Raw genomic sequence first — 17,580 nt, forward strand, 5'->3', positions numbered from 1 at the left:
AAAAGATCCAGACTGTAAATTTTTGTCACTTAACAAATCTACATGGATAGTGATTGCAGAAATATTTGGATACACTTTTATGTATTTTTAAAATTTGGCCTTTTTCATTTTGTTCTTTTTAATTTTACTTGACCTTTTTAATTTTTTAATTTTCTTTTGGATCTTGTGTGTGTTTCTCTAATTCGCTTATTTCCTCTCCTAGTTTTGAAATTGTATATCCTATTTATATACCCTATATGTAACAGTAAGTCCTGTTACTTAAGTCTATTACTTAAATGGTCATCCTAGTGATTTCTCTTTTATGTTTTGAATTTTTACTAAAGTATAATTTACATATAGAAAACATGCATATCTTACAAGTGTACAGCTTACTGACTTTTCCCAAATGAACACCCTTCTGTAGCCAGCATGTAGATCAAGAAACAGAGTACCCCCATTCTCAGAAGGTTTCTGCATGCCCCCTTGAAACTGCTATACCTATTGAATGTAAGTTTTAACAAGGTCTAAGATTCAGCATAATCTTTAGGCTTCTCACAAAGAAAGTAAGATTTTACTGTAGAATGTTTTACTTCCATTCACCAGCTCCTAGTTTCTGTACTATTGTCAAGGATTTTAATTCAACTTTATTTTTTAACCCCAAACATTTACTATGACATGCTTATCATTTTCTTTGTTTACCATTCCTTCTTGTGTCTTAGATTTTCCAGGCATCATTGGCTTTCGTTTTGAGGTTTCTGTGGTTAAAATGTTTTGGCAAAATAGTCTCCATTTTGGTTGTCTGAAAATGTCTTTAACCTCATTTCTACCGCCCCCTGCAAGTTTATCTTTGCTAGTTGTACAATTCTATGCTCACAGTCATTTTTCTCTTAGCACTTTGAAATTGTATTCCACAGTCCTGTGCCTTTGGCTGTCATTGATACAGCAGTTCTCTTTCTAGTTTCATATGTTTGTCTTTTTTTCTGGCTATTTCTAAGATTTTTTTTAAGATAAAAATATATTATATAATTTTACAGGGATATGTCTACTTATGAGTTTGTTTTTATTTCTGCTGATTGGGTTCAATATGGTTTCTGCATCTGAGTTAATGTAATCCTTTCAGCAGGCAGTTCTGGAAATTTCTCAGGTGTTATATCTTCAGTTATTGCTTCTGGCCCACTGCCTCTTGATTTTCTTTCTGAAACCTTGATTACACATGTTGGACCTCTTCATCCTATACTCCTTCCTGTCGTCTCTCTGCACTGCATTTTTCCACACATCTCCTTGTACTTTTTTTCAGATCCACTTTCCCATTCGTGCATGAGCTCTCATTTCAGATGCCTCTAACCTGCTGCTTCCCCCATCCGTGGAACTTCTGATGTTAATTGTGACAGTTTTCTTCAGAAGTTCTATTTGTTTCTTTTTCAAAAATACCTGGTCAATGTTGGGTGTCTTTTATTCCTTCATCATATTTCCAATGTTTTTATATCTGTTCATGTATTAACCATAATTATTTTGTGTTCTGTGTCTATTAATTCCCGTATCTGTAGTCATTGCCAGTATGATTATCTTGTTATTTTTCCTGTCACTCATGTTACCTTGTTTCCCGTGTGTGATGATATTTGATTGTGAGCTCATTTTTTTTGGAGCTTTGTCTCTAGTAATGCTTTGGAGTTTTGAGTCAAGATGATAGTCCTCTAAAAAGAATGTGTCATTGTTTCTGCTGGTTTCTTACACATACTACTAACCCAGGAACACTTTAATTTACAGTCAGGGTTTGGTTATTTCAGAACTCATAGGTTAAGGAAATTCTGCCCTCAACCTGGTGATGGTAGTTATGGTCAGAGATTTCTAAGGAAGTTTATTTAAAAAGTTATTATTATTAATGTTTCTCCCACCACCAAAGCCAAGACATGAGACACGAATGGATCACCATCCTCTCTCCTCTTGGAAGGGTTTTTCCCTTGTCTACGCCTGACAGCATTATCTCTTGAAGGTCCCAGCTTTATGTTGAATATTTTTTCAGGACTCCCACCCATTTTGGGTACAAGTTTTGTTTTCTGCTCCCCATCACATGTCTCACTAAAATTCAAGGTTGAGAGAGCCTGAGATCAGAGACACACAGAGAGAATGCTAGTTCCAGCATTGTTTACTTCTTTGAATTTGGCTTTTTCTTTATTTCCACTTTTCAAGGAATTGTCTTATTTTTTCACCAGCTAGTGTGTCCATAGATTTTTAAAAATTACTTTAAAAAAATCCAGTATTGGTTGATATGTGTATTATTAACTAGGATTTCTTCTGATATTTTATTATCTCATTACTGGAAAGGAAATTCTTACTATCTCATTCATCTCTGCTGCATTTGTAACTATGTGTATGACCCAGCAGGTTCCCACTTTGGACAACTGGAGTATAATTCAGGGGAGAACTCTGGGAGACTGTGTAGGACGTGCCTAAGTAATCACAAATGAAGAACGAGGAAACTGAAATCTTTAGGGCCCAACTTCCTGTTCATCACTAGTTAGGGGCCGCTTCTGGAGATATCTGACACTTTGGTTTTTCTTATACACAGGCAAGAGAAACTTCTCAGGCAGAGAATCACTGGTATTTGCTTTCATTTTGTAAAAGTGAGTGCTGTGAGGTTATGAAAGGGATCCTGACAGTATCTGCCAGGACATCAGGTGGCACAAAGAATAATGCAAACCTTTATCTGGGAGAACTTGGGTTTTGAGTTTCTTGCCCTCAGCAATTCATGGACACATAGAAGTAGGAACATTTTTTTAAAAAATCAAACAGAATAGACTTCGAGATCACTAAAGCTCTGAAAAGCTGGCGGAGCTATCTAAAGGTGTAATCTGTTTTTCTTATACTTCTAGCACAAGATATGAAAGTGTGGAAGACATCAAATTATGTGCTACAAGAATGATGATGTAAAGAAAGCAGACAAAGCCATGATAACTAGAGAAGGATAGCAACAGGCCTGATGCCGTGACTCATGGACCATCGTTTTGCACAATGGAGCTGATAGTCACTGGCTGCAGCCAGTTGGATTCTTTCTTATAACAGGAGACTTAATGCTTTACACTTGAAAGGTCAGAACATGCTCGGAAAACATCTGTGTGTAGCTATGAAAGGCATTAGGGAAGGCACTTGGCTCATTATCCCCAGGATATAACAAGGTTCTAAGTCCAGGGTTCCAGTCTCAGTTACTCAATCTCTATTTGCAGAACTTATTGGTCCAAGTCCCTGATGTCCAGTAATGAGCAACAATCAAGAAGATGATGACAGTAACCTCCCCTCTGTTTTCAACCTCATTATTTGATTGGAGCCCGGTGAGCTAATTTAGGGCTCAGGTCAAAAGGTTTGCTTATAAAAATGCAAGGGTTGAACTGGAGAATCACAGTCTTATCCTCACACAGAAGTTACCACTTTCTAGCTTTTATTAAACCCTATTGAATTTGCCCAATCTCCTTGATGAGGAAAGCAGCCACCCATAAGAGAAAAAAAAAAAAAAAGAGAAGAGAAAAAGCAGACTATTGTATAAACAACAAAAGTGACATGAGAAACACAACTTATTTGCTGCTAAGTAGAGATTTGCCAAAACTTGAACCCAAGTTGCTGTGTGGTCAAGGATATCGGTTTCCATGGTACCCCACATTCTGGATAACAAAGGAGACATTTGTGTATTCTTGAGATATTTAACGCATTTCTTATCTTACATAAATGGTAACACACTGTGTGCATCATCCTGCTTTTCTCCTTTTCCCACTTAACATTAATTCTTGGAACTTGCCTTATATGAGTATGCAAAAGGCCACATTCTTTGTGGCTACCTGGTTTTGCATTCTATGGATGAGCCCACCAATCCCCTATTCATGGATATTTAAGATATTTTCAATCTTTCTTGATTAGAAACTATGATGCAATCATTAACTTCAAGCACATATCATTTTGCACTTTGGAAGATAAATATGAGTAATATTTCCTAGAATTAGAAAGACATTGCTGAATTGAAGGATGTTTGTACTTGTAATGTTAATAGATTTTGCTCAATTTCACTCCATAGAGACTGTATTGATTTTCTTTCCCACAGCAATACATAAGAGTGCTGATTTCCCCCCATGCTGCATGCTCTCTCATACAGTGTGTTGTCAGGCTTGTTGAGCTTTTCCAATTTAATAAGAGAAAAATGATAATTGCAATTTTAATATGCATTTCTCTTTTAAACAGCACTGAGCAATTTTCCTGCTGTCTAAGAGCCAAGGATTTCACTGTTTTTCCTTAGGTCATGACTAAGACGGTTTTTCTCTTTTCGGATCCCAGGATTTACTAGAGTTGTGTCTGGAGCAAATTGAGGCTGACTTTTGGGCATAAGAAATTCAGAGTAGGTCCAATTTGAGATTCAATTTCCCTGAGTCTGCACATGTAAAACCTACTGCGATGGGAAATAAACTATGTCAACAAGATGCTGCCACAAATGCTCAAGTTTAATGACATGGAACTTAGATTTATAATAAAATATTAAAGGAAAAATGTAGGTTAAAATACAGTACAATGTGATCTCTCTTCCTTTTTTAAAAATATGGGATCCATCTGTAGAAAGGTGCCTGGAAGGATGTATATGGAAAATTAACATGGTTATTTCTGGCTGGAAGGACTATATGATATTTTACTCTAATTTGTGCTTCTCTGTATTTTTGAATTGTTGTCAATTACTAATTTCTATCTGAAATAACTAAAAATAATATTTTAAAAGTACAGTTTGCCTCATGGGTGGAGAGCCATAAAAAATACACAAAGTGATGAGAAGAACATTGGACCAAGAGTCAGGAAACCTAATTTTTAGTCCCACTTCTGCTGTTAATATGCTCTGAGATTATTGGGCTTATAATTTAATTTTCAGGCCCTGGCATCATTTATAAAATGGGGAAATTGGGCAAGCTTGTTGTTTTGAATCCCTAGAGCTCTAAAATAATACCTTAAATGTTAAGATGAGACACTTATGAATTAATGTTGATTAAATTCTTTTATAGATATATGTTTATGCTCTGAATAGTTGCATTTCATAAAATCAAGGTGAATCTGTGTGTGTCGGTTGTTTCTTATGTAAATGATTGTCTGTGAACTGTATTGGTGTGCCATGCAAAGCAAAAGTCTTCACACTGAGTAATTATCTTTTCAAGGCTCATTGAAAGAGGTTACCTTGGTAACAAGAAATCAAAACCCACCCACTTCATCTTAGGGGTCAGAACAAGGTTCTCCATGTAATCATCATTTCTGTTCTTCACGTACAAACTGTGAAGCAGCCTCGGTGATAATGTTCATATATTAGTAACAAGCAGTTTTGTACTCCAAGACACAGTTCTTTACATTGTTCTAGTTCAGGCCCGTTGTCCTGATGGATATATTAAGAGCACAACTTTTCATTTTCTGAAGTTTGCAAGATAAATTAGTTTGGTTCCTCCAGCTCCTCAGCACCTTAGATAGCTCTTTGTTTTTAAAAAATTATACTTTAAGTTCTGGGATACATGTGCAGAACTTGCAGGTTTGTTACATAAGTATACACGTGCCATGGTGGTTTGCTGTACCCATCAATCCATCATCTACAATAGGTATTTCTCCTAATGCTAACCCTCCCCTAGCCCCCAACACCCGACATGCCCCAGTGTGTGATGTTTCCCTCCCTGTGTCCATGTGTTCTCATTGTTCACTCCCACTTATGAGTGAGAACATGTAGTGTTTGGTTTTCTGTTCCTGTGTTAGTTTGCTGAGAATGATGGTTTCCAGCTTCATCCATGTCCCTGCAAAGGACATGAACTCATCCTTTTTATGGCTGTATAGTGTTCCATGGTGTATATGTGCCACATTTTCTTTATCCAGTCTATCATTGATGGGCATTTGGGTTGGTTCCAAGTCTTTGCTATTGTGAATAGTGTCACAGTAAACATAAGTGTGCATGTGTCTTTACAGTAGAATGATTTATAATCCTTTGGGTATATACCCAGTAATGGGATTGCTGGGTCAAATGGTATTTCTGATTCTAGATCCTTGAGGAATCACCACATTGTCTTCCACAATGGTTGAACTAATTTACACTCCCACCAACAGTGTAAAAGCATTCCTATTTCTCCACATCCTCTTCAGCATCTGTTGTTTTCTGGCTTTTTAATGATCGCCATTCTTACTGGTGTGAGATGGTATCTCATTGTGGTTTTGATTTGCATTTCTCTAATGACCAATGATGATGAGCTTTTTTTCATGTTTGTTGATTGCATAAATGTCTTCTTTTGAGAAGTATCTGTTCATATCCTTTGCCCACTTTTTGATGGGGTTGTTTGTTTTTTTCTTATAAATTTGTTCAAGTTTCTTTTAGATTCTGGATATTAGCCCTTTGTCAGATGGATAAATTGCAAAAATTTTCTCCCATTCTGTAGGTTGCCTGTTCACGCTGATGACAGTTTCTTTTGCTATACAGAAGCTCTTTTAGTTTATTTAGATCCCCTTGTCACTTTTGGCTTTTGTTGCCATTGCTTTTGGTGTTTTAGTCATGAAGCCTTTGCCCATGCCTATGTCCTAAATGGTATTGCCTAGGTTTTCTTCTAGAGTTTTTAAGGTGTTAGGTCTTACATTTCAGTCTTTATTCCATCTTGAGTTGATTTTTGTATAAGGCGTAAGGAAGGGGTCCAGTTTCAGTTTTCTGCATATGGCTAGCCAGTTTTCCCAACACCATTTATTAAACAGGGAATCCTTTCCCCATTTCTTGTTTTTGTCAGGTTTGTCAAAGATCAGAGGGTTGTAGATGTGTGGCATTCTGAGGCCTCTGCTCTGTTCCATTGGTCCATATATCTGTTTTGGTACCAGTACCATGCTCTTTTGGTTACTGTAGCCTGTAGTATAGTTTGCAGTCTGGTGGGGTGATGCCTTCAGCTTTGTTCTTTTTGCTTAGGATTGTCTTGGCTACATGGGCTCTTTTTTTTTGTTCCATACGAAATTTAAAGTAGTTTTTTCTAATTCTGTGAATAAAGTCAATGGTAGCTTGACGGGGATAGCATTGAATCTATAAATTACTTTGGCAGTATGGCCATTTTAATGATATTGATTCTACCTATCCATGCACATGATTAAAGCATGGAGGTGGAAGGACCCAAGGGCACTCATGTCTTTCTCCCTTGGCTTCTGTGCTCACTTCACTGATCAAGAATGGGGACTATTAATTACTAGGGGTATGCTTCTAGAAATCTCAGACCTGTGAGAGGCAGTGGAGATTAAGTAACGTTTCTTCATGATTTTATAGATGAAGGAGCTGTGAAGTTGGAAGCAAAGCTTCTGAGTCCAGTGGTCTTTTCAGGCCAGCACTTCGATCAAGGGAAATTCCAGTCCTGAGGGCTCACTTGCATGTGAGCCCTGTCTTCCCTTAACACAGTCATCAAGGGTTAGCTTTGAAATCCCTGCAGAACTGTACAGAACCTCTCACTTCTTTCTCTTTTAAACCAGGAGCACACAGTGTTCACCACAGAGCCTCCTACTCACTTCACGGAATTGACAAGGGAAAGCAGTGTTCTGGTGAGCCAAGTACAAAATGGGAAGGTGATTCAAGCAAGGGTGAAGTCTGGGACAAGACTGCCCTGGGAAACTTTCTGTCCTCCCTTAAGGTTCTTTACCCACAAGATTCTGAAGGCTCAAGCCAGAGCTTACAACACTTGTCTGGAGAGACTCAGCCACAGTCTCCCACCTGCACCAGGGCAGCCCTGATGAATCAGTAAAGAGAATGTTATCAGTGTAGCACTTGCAGGCTGTTGCTGAATAGCTTTTAATCAGCAATCTAGGGATCCCCTCTCAGGGCTTGGGGAAAACAAAGCGAAGAGAAGCAGGTTGTATTCAAAGCACTGAGTAGGCAGCAAAGGCAGCATAAATTCAGCCAAATGGAAATTCACTTTAAATAAAAACACAATTTTATACTACCAGCAAGCTTACCTTGGAAACACAGCCCCACCTTCCCCCCAATACAGCTCATTTTATTTCCTCCACTAAAGAGAATTGCCTGAAACAATGACTGTTTCAGTGCCTGTGAATAATACAAATACAATCAATAAGTGTAGCTGTCTCTTGGTTAGCCCTGGGTTTGGAGGGGAGCTATGGGGAGATGCGCCCCCAGCCTGACCGTCTCCCAAGAATTCCAACAACATTCCCCAGGAGGCAGGTGCCGGCTCACTCTCCTGAGAACTGACTGACTCGGAGTACTTGAGCTGAAAGCGATCAGTAAGGATTCTTGCTTAACCTTCTTTTATAAGTCTAGAAATGGAGATTCAAAAAAATTTAGGAGACTCACTGAAGTTACATTATTTGCTGTTTCATCATTTTACTGATTGTAAGGGCATCTCCTGAAGAATGGTTGAGATGAGGGATGAATGTCAGATCAAATGAGTTAGCAAGTAATTAGTGAGCACCCATAACATACTTGGCTTTCATTTCAGAGATGAGGACAGGTCCCAGGAGACTGGCTTTGTAGGCGCCTGCCACAGCACCACGTGTACTTACAAAGACAAGCCCACTGAAAACCCTTTCTTCCTGCCTGTTCTACCAACCAATGGGACTGTGACCGCCCCCCTCCTCCTATACTGTATTCTGGCTCTTACTCTCTGACCTGGACATTCTTATCACAACAGCTCTGTCTAGTGTTTTTGCCTCCGTTACTGATCCATTGAGTCATTGTCCACAATGCTGCCCAAATGAGCTTCTGTCAACATCATGGAATCGTATCGCTTCCCTCATTGAAGCCTTTGATAGCTATTTAATTTCATACTTCTACCTAACATATGAATTTCCCCTTGAGGTGAACTTGGCCTATCTGCCCATCCTTTTTTTTTTTTTTTTTTTTTTTTTGAGTAATGAACTAATTATAACCCCCAACATGTGGCTCCATTCCTAGTCCAGTGACTTCATTGCTGCTGCTTTGACTGGAAATCCCTCTCCCTGCATCTACCTGGTGAACATCTACTTTATTTCACAGAAAGGTGTCTTATCTCTTGTGAAGCCTTGGTTCGATAGTCGAGGTCAGGAAAGACCAGGAAGCCAAACTTAGATTGGGAAGCAAACTTGGCCAGAGGGGAAAGTGGAATGCAATGGTCTTAGCTATCCTTTGGTCACTCACTCTGACTGGTGAAATGCTCATTTGGTTACTCGTGGGTCTACTCTCATTCTTTATTTCTCACAGTATGTCAGCATTCATTCCAGGCCACTCCAGGCATTAGACTTTAAAAAAGCGATGACTCTATGAATGTGTGTGTACATGTGAGTGCATGTGAGTGTGTGCACGCATGCTCAACGTTCCATAGCTCGATGGCCAGAATCCTCGAGTAGCAGAAAATTCCCTGAAATGCCTTGATTTCAAGAACATACTGTCCGGGCGCGGTGGCTCACACCTGTAATCCCAGCACTTTGGGAGGCTTAGGCGGGTGGATCACCAGAGGCCGAGAGTTCAAGACCAGCCTAACCGACATGGTAAAACCCCATCTCTACTAAAAATACAAAAATTAGCCAGGCGTGGTGGTGTACACCTGTAATTCCAGCTACTCAGGAGGCTGAGGCAGGAGAATGGCTTGAACCCAGGAGGTGGAGGTTGCAGTGAGCCGGGATCACACCACTGCACTCTAGCCTGGGCAACAGAGTGAGACTCCGTCTCAAAAACAAAACAAAACAAAACAAAACAAAACAAAACAAACAAACAAAAGAGAACATCCTGCAGCCATTTTCTAAAGGCCTTTCTTTGACAGTGTTTATCATCAGGTTTTTTAAAGGACTATATTTCCCACTCTCCTGGTTACCTACTTGTACTGAAAAAAGCGGAAAGGTAATTAAAATAAGTTCATATATTATAAGAAGAAAAAGGAATATCTAACTCATTGAAGTGGATTTCCTGCTCCCAGTTCTCTTCAGGGAAAGCTCAGTGACACCCAGGGTTAAGTTATTTCAAGAAACGTGAGGCTTCCACATGATAAGCAGACCTGCGCCATTTTGGTAATTACATTTTGCAGTCACTGGGGGCTCTGGGAAGGGAGACATACCTCTCCAGCAACCTGCAATTATAATATAAATCAGCATGTGTGTAGATTAAATGCTAAATGGATCTTATTATTATTAGATCCGGCTTCTTCCTGTGCTCTCATTTTACAGTAAAGCATGCAGTTCAGCAAATGGCAGGCTGCTCCAAATTCTCATTCTGGGAGGTTTGAAGGAAATGCAATATCCTCCCCGCAGGACATTGCAGCAAGGTCGACTCTTTTTTGTGTGCCCATAGGAGACCAGAACTAGGTGTGACTCCAGAACTCACACTTTCCTAACTCAGAAGGTTGCTTTTTAGTGATACCAAACAGAAAGGAGGCTTTTAATAGACCACTTGATGATGCAAAAGCTTTAGGAAATGTTAGATGGTCTCCTGAAACTCTGAGTAGGGATTGACTTCAGGAAGAAAAAAAACAACGCTTATCAAAGCCAACAAGGTACTATGAGAAAGGCTGCTTACTTAGGCCAGTTTCCATAAGAAACAGAGCCCGATATAAGAATTCATGTGCAATGTTGTGTATATATTTTAAAAATCCCAGAAGGACACAGTAAGAGAATGAATACAGTCCCAACTGGAAATAAGGGCCCTGGGCTTCCATATTCCTGCACCATCAGTTAGTCAGTCATCAGCCAGGACTACCGTGGGGAAGATAATTTCCATGGGACCCCCTGCTTTCTGTGTTTGCTGCCTCTCTGCTCCGTATGTGCAGTGTGGTGACAGTAGTCCCAGGGAGTTCCTTGAAGAGAGGCACAAATGCAAGCCATTGGAACCCAAACACTCGGAAGCCAAGGGAAGGGCTCACAAAACCAGTAAAAAGGGATCCAAGGAGTGTACTACACTTGCCCTCTGTGATAGTTTGTGTCCACTTGGCTGAGCCATGGTACCCAGATATTTGGTAAACATTGTTCCAGGCATTTCTGTGAGGATGTTTTTGGGTATTACTCACATTTAAACCAGTAGATTGAGGAAAGCAGACTGTCCTCCCTCATGTGGGTGGGTCTCATCCAATCAGTTGAAAGCCTAAATAGAACAAAAGGCAGATCCTCTCCCAAGTAAGAGAAATTTTCCTGTTTCTGGACTTGAACAGAAACCTCAGCTCCTCCTGAGCTTGCTGGCCTTCAGACTGGAACTAAACCTTTGACTCTAGGGTCTTCAGCTTTTCAGCTCATACTGCAGATCTTGGGATTTGCCTGCATTCATTCATAATTACATAAACTCAATTGGCTCATGTAATACATATATATACATACCTATATTATTATCTAATTTGTATACATATATGTATATGTGTGTGAGAGAGAGACTTGACCTTCCAACTTGACTCTAAATGGATGAATATTTTGTTGTGAGGATTCAGATGCAATTGGTTTCTTATATTGTCTGAACCTCCTGTGCGTCTTTGGATGCAAACTGCATAGTGTAATGCTAATACTTTTCAAATGAATGGAGAGAGGGAACAGAATGAGATACCAACTGGGACTGGCAAGATAGATGTGATGACTTAAAGTAGCTGCATGGAATTCAATGCCTGGGACTATGGAGGTCATTCATTCATTTCATAGGTTCTCACTGAGCCACCATTTATTCAAGGTCACAGCATTGGCTGGGGTCAGGGCACTCTGAGAGAAGGTGGAGGATCTGTCTCCCTGACCCAAGGAACACAGGAATGGCCATGACAGCGAGTACCTAAAGGAAGATACAGATAAAGAGTCATTGATATTCCAAGGTTGGAGAGTTAACGTTCTTAAAGATGTGACATTTGATCTACGCTTTTTTAGACAGATGGGGAGAATGCAGAAATAAAGGCAGCCTGGGAGGGAGGGATGCTCTTGGGGGAACCTAAAAGAGTACAGCCAGGTGGGAGTACTGAAAAGGGAAGGGGACAGATGTTCCCCAAAGCCCCATGCTAATAATTGTGGGCTTAAATGTCTAGGAGATGGAGGAACCAGTGATGACTTCTGAAGAGGGAGATGGTTTGATTATATTGCCTTCAAGGTATATCACTGTGGAGATATTTGGAAGGGTAGCAGAAGGGGCAATCCTGTGGACCAAGAGTGTGCTTTGGAGGAAGGCTCTGTAATTATTTGGGTGAGAAATGATTAAAGCAGAACAGTGACAGAAGATGATTCAAAAGACATGACCTTAGCACCCAGTTGGATGAGGGGAGTGGAGACAGTGTGGTTGTTGGCATGCACTCCAAGGTTTCTGGCTTGAGAAACTTGGCAGAGGGTGACGTCATTCACTCACAGAGTGAATACAGTGATAGAAGCAGGTAAAGCAGAGATGACAAGTTCAGTTTTGATCTTGTAATATTTAAAGTGTCTTTGTAATTTCAAATTTGAGATGTTTGTTAGGTGGTTGGATATGTAGGTCTAAAATGTAAAAGTGTTTTTGGCTGTAGCTGGAAATCTGGAAGTCATCAGTATTGGGCAACTGTTAATTCATTCAACAAATATTTATTGAGCGTATGCTATGTACCAGACACTGTTCTAGGCCATGGAGACACAATAGTGGACAAAATAGATAAAATTCCCTTCCTCGTGGAACTTACATAGTAGCACGTGGAGTCAGGTAATAAACAAACAAATATGACATACAGACTGTCAGATGGTGGTTGGGACCCTGGAGAAAAGTAAAGTGGGAGTGGGGCAGGGATAGACTGGGCTGCAAGTGCAATTTCAGGAAGGGTGGTTGGAAAGGCCTCATTAAGAAGGTGATATTGAGCAAAGCCCTGAAGGTGATATTGAGCAAAGCCTTGAGGAGAAGATTTGACCCATGTGGATAAGTGGGGAGACAGCATTCCTGGTTTGATCCATGTGGATACATGGGCAGAAAGCATTTCCAGTAGAGAAAACAGCAAATGCAGAAGTTCTCAGGTGGAAAGCGGCAGAACATGTTTGAAGAGCAGTAAGGAGGTCAGTGTGGTTTCAGCACAGTCATCTAGAAAGAGTTAAGAGATAAGGTCAGAGGGAAAATAGGGAGCTAGATCATGTAATAACTCGTTTGCCATTAAAAGGCCTTTAGCATTAATCCTTAGTGAGGTAGGATTTGGTTGAAGAAATGTGATCAGACCACTGTGACAGAAATAGATGGCAGCGTGGGGGACAAAGATGAAGGCAAGGAGACCACTTGAGAGGCAATGTCAATAATTTAGGTGGAGGATGACAGTAGCTTGGGTCAGGATGGTGACCAAGAAGGTGATAAGAAGTGGTCAAATTCTGAATATATTTTAAAGATAATGCTATGGAAGACTTTCTGGTAGCTTAGAGGTAGAGAATATGAGCCTAGGATTTTCAATCTGGAAATATGGACTTGCCATTTACTGAGATGAGAAAGATTGAGAGAAACATTTTTGGGGTAGTAGGAGATCAAGAGGTCAGTTGTGGACACTAAGTTTGAGATGTTCATTATTCATCTACATGTAGAGATCCAGTAAGGAGTATGGTTTGGGGTTCAGGGTGAGATTCAGGCTGGAGATAAAAATGTTACAGTCTACAGCATAAAAATGGTATTAAATCTATGTGACTGAGTGAAATAATCAAGGGGATGAGGATAATAGAAAAGTTGTACTCAGGAATATGCATAAAGTAATAAAATGGAGCATGAGAGAAGAACCCAGGCAAGGCTATAGATGGTGCCAGTTTACATATATGGGCACAGGAGCCACAGGAATGAGTAGAGTCAACCAGCATGTAAGACTGGTCCTGAGCAGGTATGAATATTCCCGTGTCAGAGAGTGGAAACCAAGAAACACAGTAACTAGGAGCATAAAGAATGAATAAAAAGATTCATGTAGTTGAATGGCAATGTTAGGCTCATCTGCTAATATTAGACAGGCTGCTTTCTGTCTGGTTACCTATTGTCACATGAAAACCACCCCAAAACTTAGTGGCTTAAATCAACAACAGCATTTATTTTTCTCGTGAATCTGCAATTTGGCTATGGCTAGGTGAGGACATCTGTTCTACACTCCCCATCAACTGGGTAGCTACAGGCTTGGGGCTATAATCATCTGAAGACTCTATCACTCACACGATTGGCAGTTGATGCTAGCTGGTGGCTAGGATTTTAGTTGGGGCTCTCTTCCAGGACACCTACTCATATCCTTGTCCTGTACTTTCTTGTAACATGGTGACAGATTCAAAAGGTAAACATCCCAAAACAGTGAGGGCCAAATGGAAGCCATATTGCTTTCTAGCCTTTATTTAGACAGAATCACTTGTCCTGTACTGTACTCTATTCATGAAAGCAGTCATGAAAGCCCACACAGATTCAAGAGGAGAGGAAATGAACTCCCATTTCTTGATGGAGGAATGGGAAAGTTCTGGAAGACCATGTGGAACCAGAGATCTTGCTGTGGCCATTTTTTTTGAAAATGTAATCTTGTGTACGTAAATGTGTCATGGTCCAGGGTCTTGGCTCTCAGACATGCAGGCTGTGAAACTCACCACTGGCTGGCTTTTTGAATCAAGATACTGATGTATAAGGCTGGAATGCCCATTTATTATTTGCAATGAGAAAAAAAAATGTCATTGACATAGAACTACTCAAATTCTCTATGCTTTCCAGATACTTGGTGAGCACAGAATCGGAACAAAAGAGTGAGAGAGTTGAGTCGATGACTTGAATAGCAGCAGGTCAAAATGAGGTTTGAATTTCTGTCTTGTCAATCTGATGTGAATTTTTGATATCCATCGACTGACACTTCTGGGGTCTCTCTCAGTGCACCCCTCCCTTATTCCCCTTTGTGTAGCTTCGAGTTGTAGGAACAACTGCTCCTTTGGAATGATCTGTCTTCGGATGTGCTGGTCCACTCAACCTTATCAGTCTGGGTTTGCTGAGGGAAGCCATTCTGCTCCTACAAGTACGACTTTCCACTTTTCTTTTCTGATTGGTCGTATAGCTTGTATCTCAGAAAGCAACCTTAGTTCTTTTATTTCCTACTTCTTGTGGGAGGGGGGAAGAGTACAACTATTGAGAAGAGAATGCACAGTAGTCAAGGTGGAGAAGCTGGTCTGGACTAAGGTGATGTTGGTGGGGTGGAGGGTGATTCAGTGAGAGAGAGAACGGAGTTCAGGATGGTACAGTCAGCTCTGTCAGGACTCCATACAGGCCCCTTCACCACACTGGTGCCTCTATCCCCAGTGGGTGTGAGTGTTGCTTACTAATGGAACTCAGCGTCCTCCTTCTCTGGAGAATTGACCTCAGGCAATGGAGCATACTCATCTAGAAAAGTGGTGGGAGCGGGAATCTTGTAACTAATAACTCACGGAGACTGGAGTAACAAAGTCCCGTTTCCTTGTCTCAAAGTAAGCCAACTCTTGGGTTGCTCATGCTCCACAGATGCCCATGGCATCAGGCTGATACTGGATTCCAGCTGCAGCCCTGTATTTGCTGTGTTCCCGCTTCTACCTTGTCTGGCTTCCTGCATAGCCTGGTGTTTCCTGAGCGCTCCCTTGCAATGCATTAATTGGACAGAAGTCCCCTTCTGAGCCTCTGCGTCTAAGAAAACCAAACTAAGACAGACTCCAAGGTTTCTGGTTTGAGTAACTAGGTAAATAGTGAATATTTACCTAGAACATTTACTGAAATAGGGAACACCAGGGTATAAACAGGCATGAGGGAGAAAAATGAAGGGTTCAGTTTGTACTTGCTAAGTTTAAGATGCCTGTGACACCTGACGGAGACATCAAACAGACAGCTGGATATCAGAGCAGGAAATTCAGATGAGAAGTTTGGGTTACAGATGTGAGGCTCAAGTCAAAGAATATAATTTAGACTGGAGGGTCAGGGTGTAGCTCCCTGAAGAAGTGATATTCATTCATGACTTGAAGTCTGAGCAGGAAATAGTGAGGCCGTGAGTGAAAGGAAGAGCCTTCCATGTAGAGGGAACAACAGGTGTGAAGCCTGAGCCTTTTCTTATTGATGTCAGAGGCGGAGAAATTCTTAAGTCTTTGATTCCAGATGCATCGCTTAACCATCGTCAGAGTGAGCAATATTTCTTTGAAGTTCATAATTTAGGGGACATTTATTGCTAAGTGACATCCTCATCTTATTTTCCTGGTATTTTTCAGGAAGATTCTATGTCTAGCAATAAGCATTCATTCAGCAGTCTTCTTTAAAAAAAAAAAAAAAAGACTTGAGTGTCAAAGAGCTTGTAATTCTGTGCTATCAGATGACACTGAAATACGCAGAGGCATTGTTAATAGGAAGCAAGGAGGATTCAGTCAGGGGCCAGCAGAAGGGACCCTAGGAGAAATAGTAATCAATGGTAATTTTGATTATGAAGTTTAAAAAAGAATTTAACAGTGAGAGAATTAAAAGGAAGTGAAAGTGAGCAAGAAAGGTAAAAATGAGGTAAATGCCAAGCGAGGGAAGAATGGTGATGCAGAAAGCAAATACTGACTGAGTTGGAGAAAGGACTGACTGCAGAGAGGAAACATTCCTAGGATAAAAGCTGGACGCATCCAAACCCATAAGGAGAAAGATTCCAAATGTAATAAACAGGGAAAGCCAGCTCCTGAACTGGGGTCCTGGGACAGGATCACCTGGGAGCTGGGAGCATCTTAATAGAGAGACTGCCTGACTGTCATCCCAGCCAAGGGACGATTAGTGTGGTCACTGTCTCGCCATAGAGCCTAAGAGCTCATCATGTCTGCAAAGGAAAGGGGCCTTGTTACATAAGCAGAATGTTTACATCTGGCCCATCACCAAGGGAAACGCTAACTCCACACACAAAGAAGAAAAGCCCCAGGGAGAAAAAGTCCTTGCAGAGCGCAGGCCTGCGGCCTTTGCAGGTAGGACTGATGAAGAGAGGTAATCAAGTGTTCTTGCTGCAGATATGCATGTTAAGAACTTGGGTTATTTTTATGTGTCGTGCAATGGCAATTAAAGGCCCAAAAGAGAAACAACACATGACTGAAAGGACAGCTTAACTGAAGAGAATACGCTGAAACAAAAAGTGATTCAAGCTTCCCTCAAACCTTGCTCTTTGCCAATAAAATCAATCTAGAGGATCAGGCATGTCTACATAGATGTCGTACAGTTCCGATCTGACTGCTGGTTTGCTCTTCCTAAAGAAGATGACAGCAAAGAGAGTGGGTGTTAGCCTGCATCTGCTCTGGCTGTGTGATCTTGGGCAGGTCATTTATCTCCTACAGAGCTTCAGCTTCTCTTTAGAGAAATGAGTAAGGGATTTTTTTTTTCTCCCAAATCTCTGAGGTCTTTTCTAGTTCCAAAATAGTTGAATTCCAAAAATCATTTTACTTGATAAAGCCACACGTCCCAGAGTCCAACCAGAGAAAGCAGAAGGCTTGTGATAAACGAATGCGAAGAAAGAGTGCCCGCAGAGGAGAAACCCAGGTGAGTGCATGTGGGCTGCATTCATGCTTCATCTTCCTGTTGTGTCCTTCCCAAAGTCTATTTCCCACAGACTACCTTCTGCTTTTTTGGGTTCTATTTCTGATGAGGCAGAGATTTTTTTAAAAAAGTTATATATCCATGTAACCTTCTCAATTGTCAGTGGCTCAAAGCCAATATAC

This window comes from Macaca mulatta, chromosome 10 (assembly GCF_049350105.2).
Source record: "Macaca mulatta isolate MMU2019108-1 chromosome 10, T2T-MMU8v2.0, whole genome shotgun sequence".
Classification (NCBI taxonomy): domain Eukaryota; kingdom Metazoa; phylum Chordata; class Mammalia; order Primates; family Cercopithecidae; genus Macaca; species Macaca mulatta.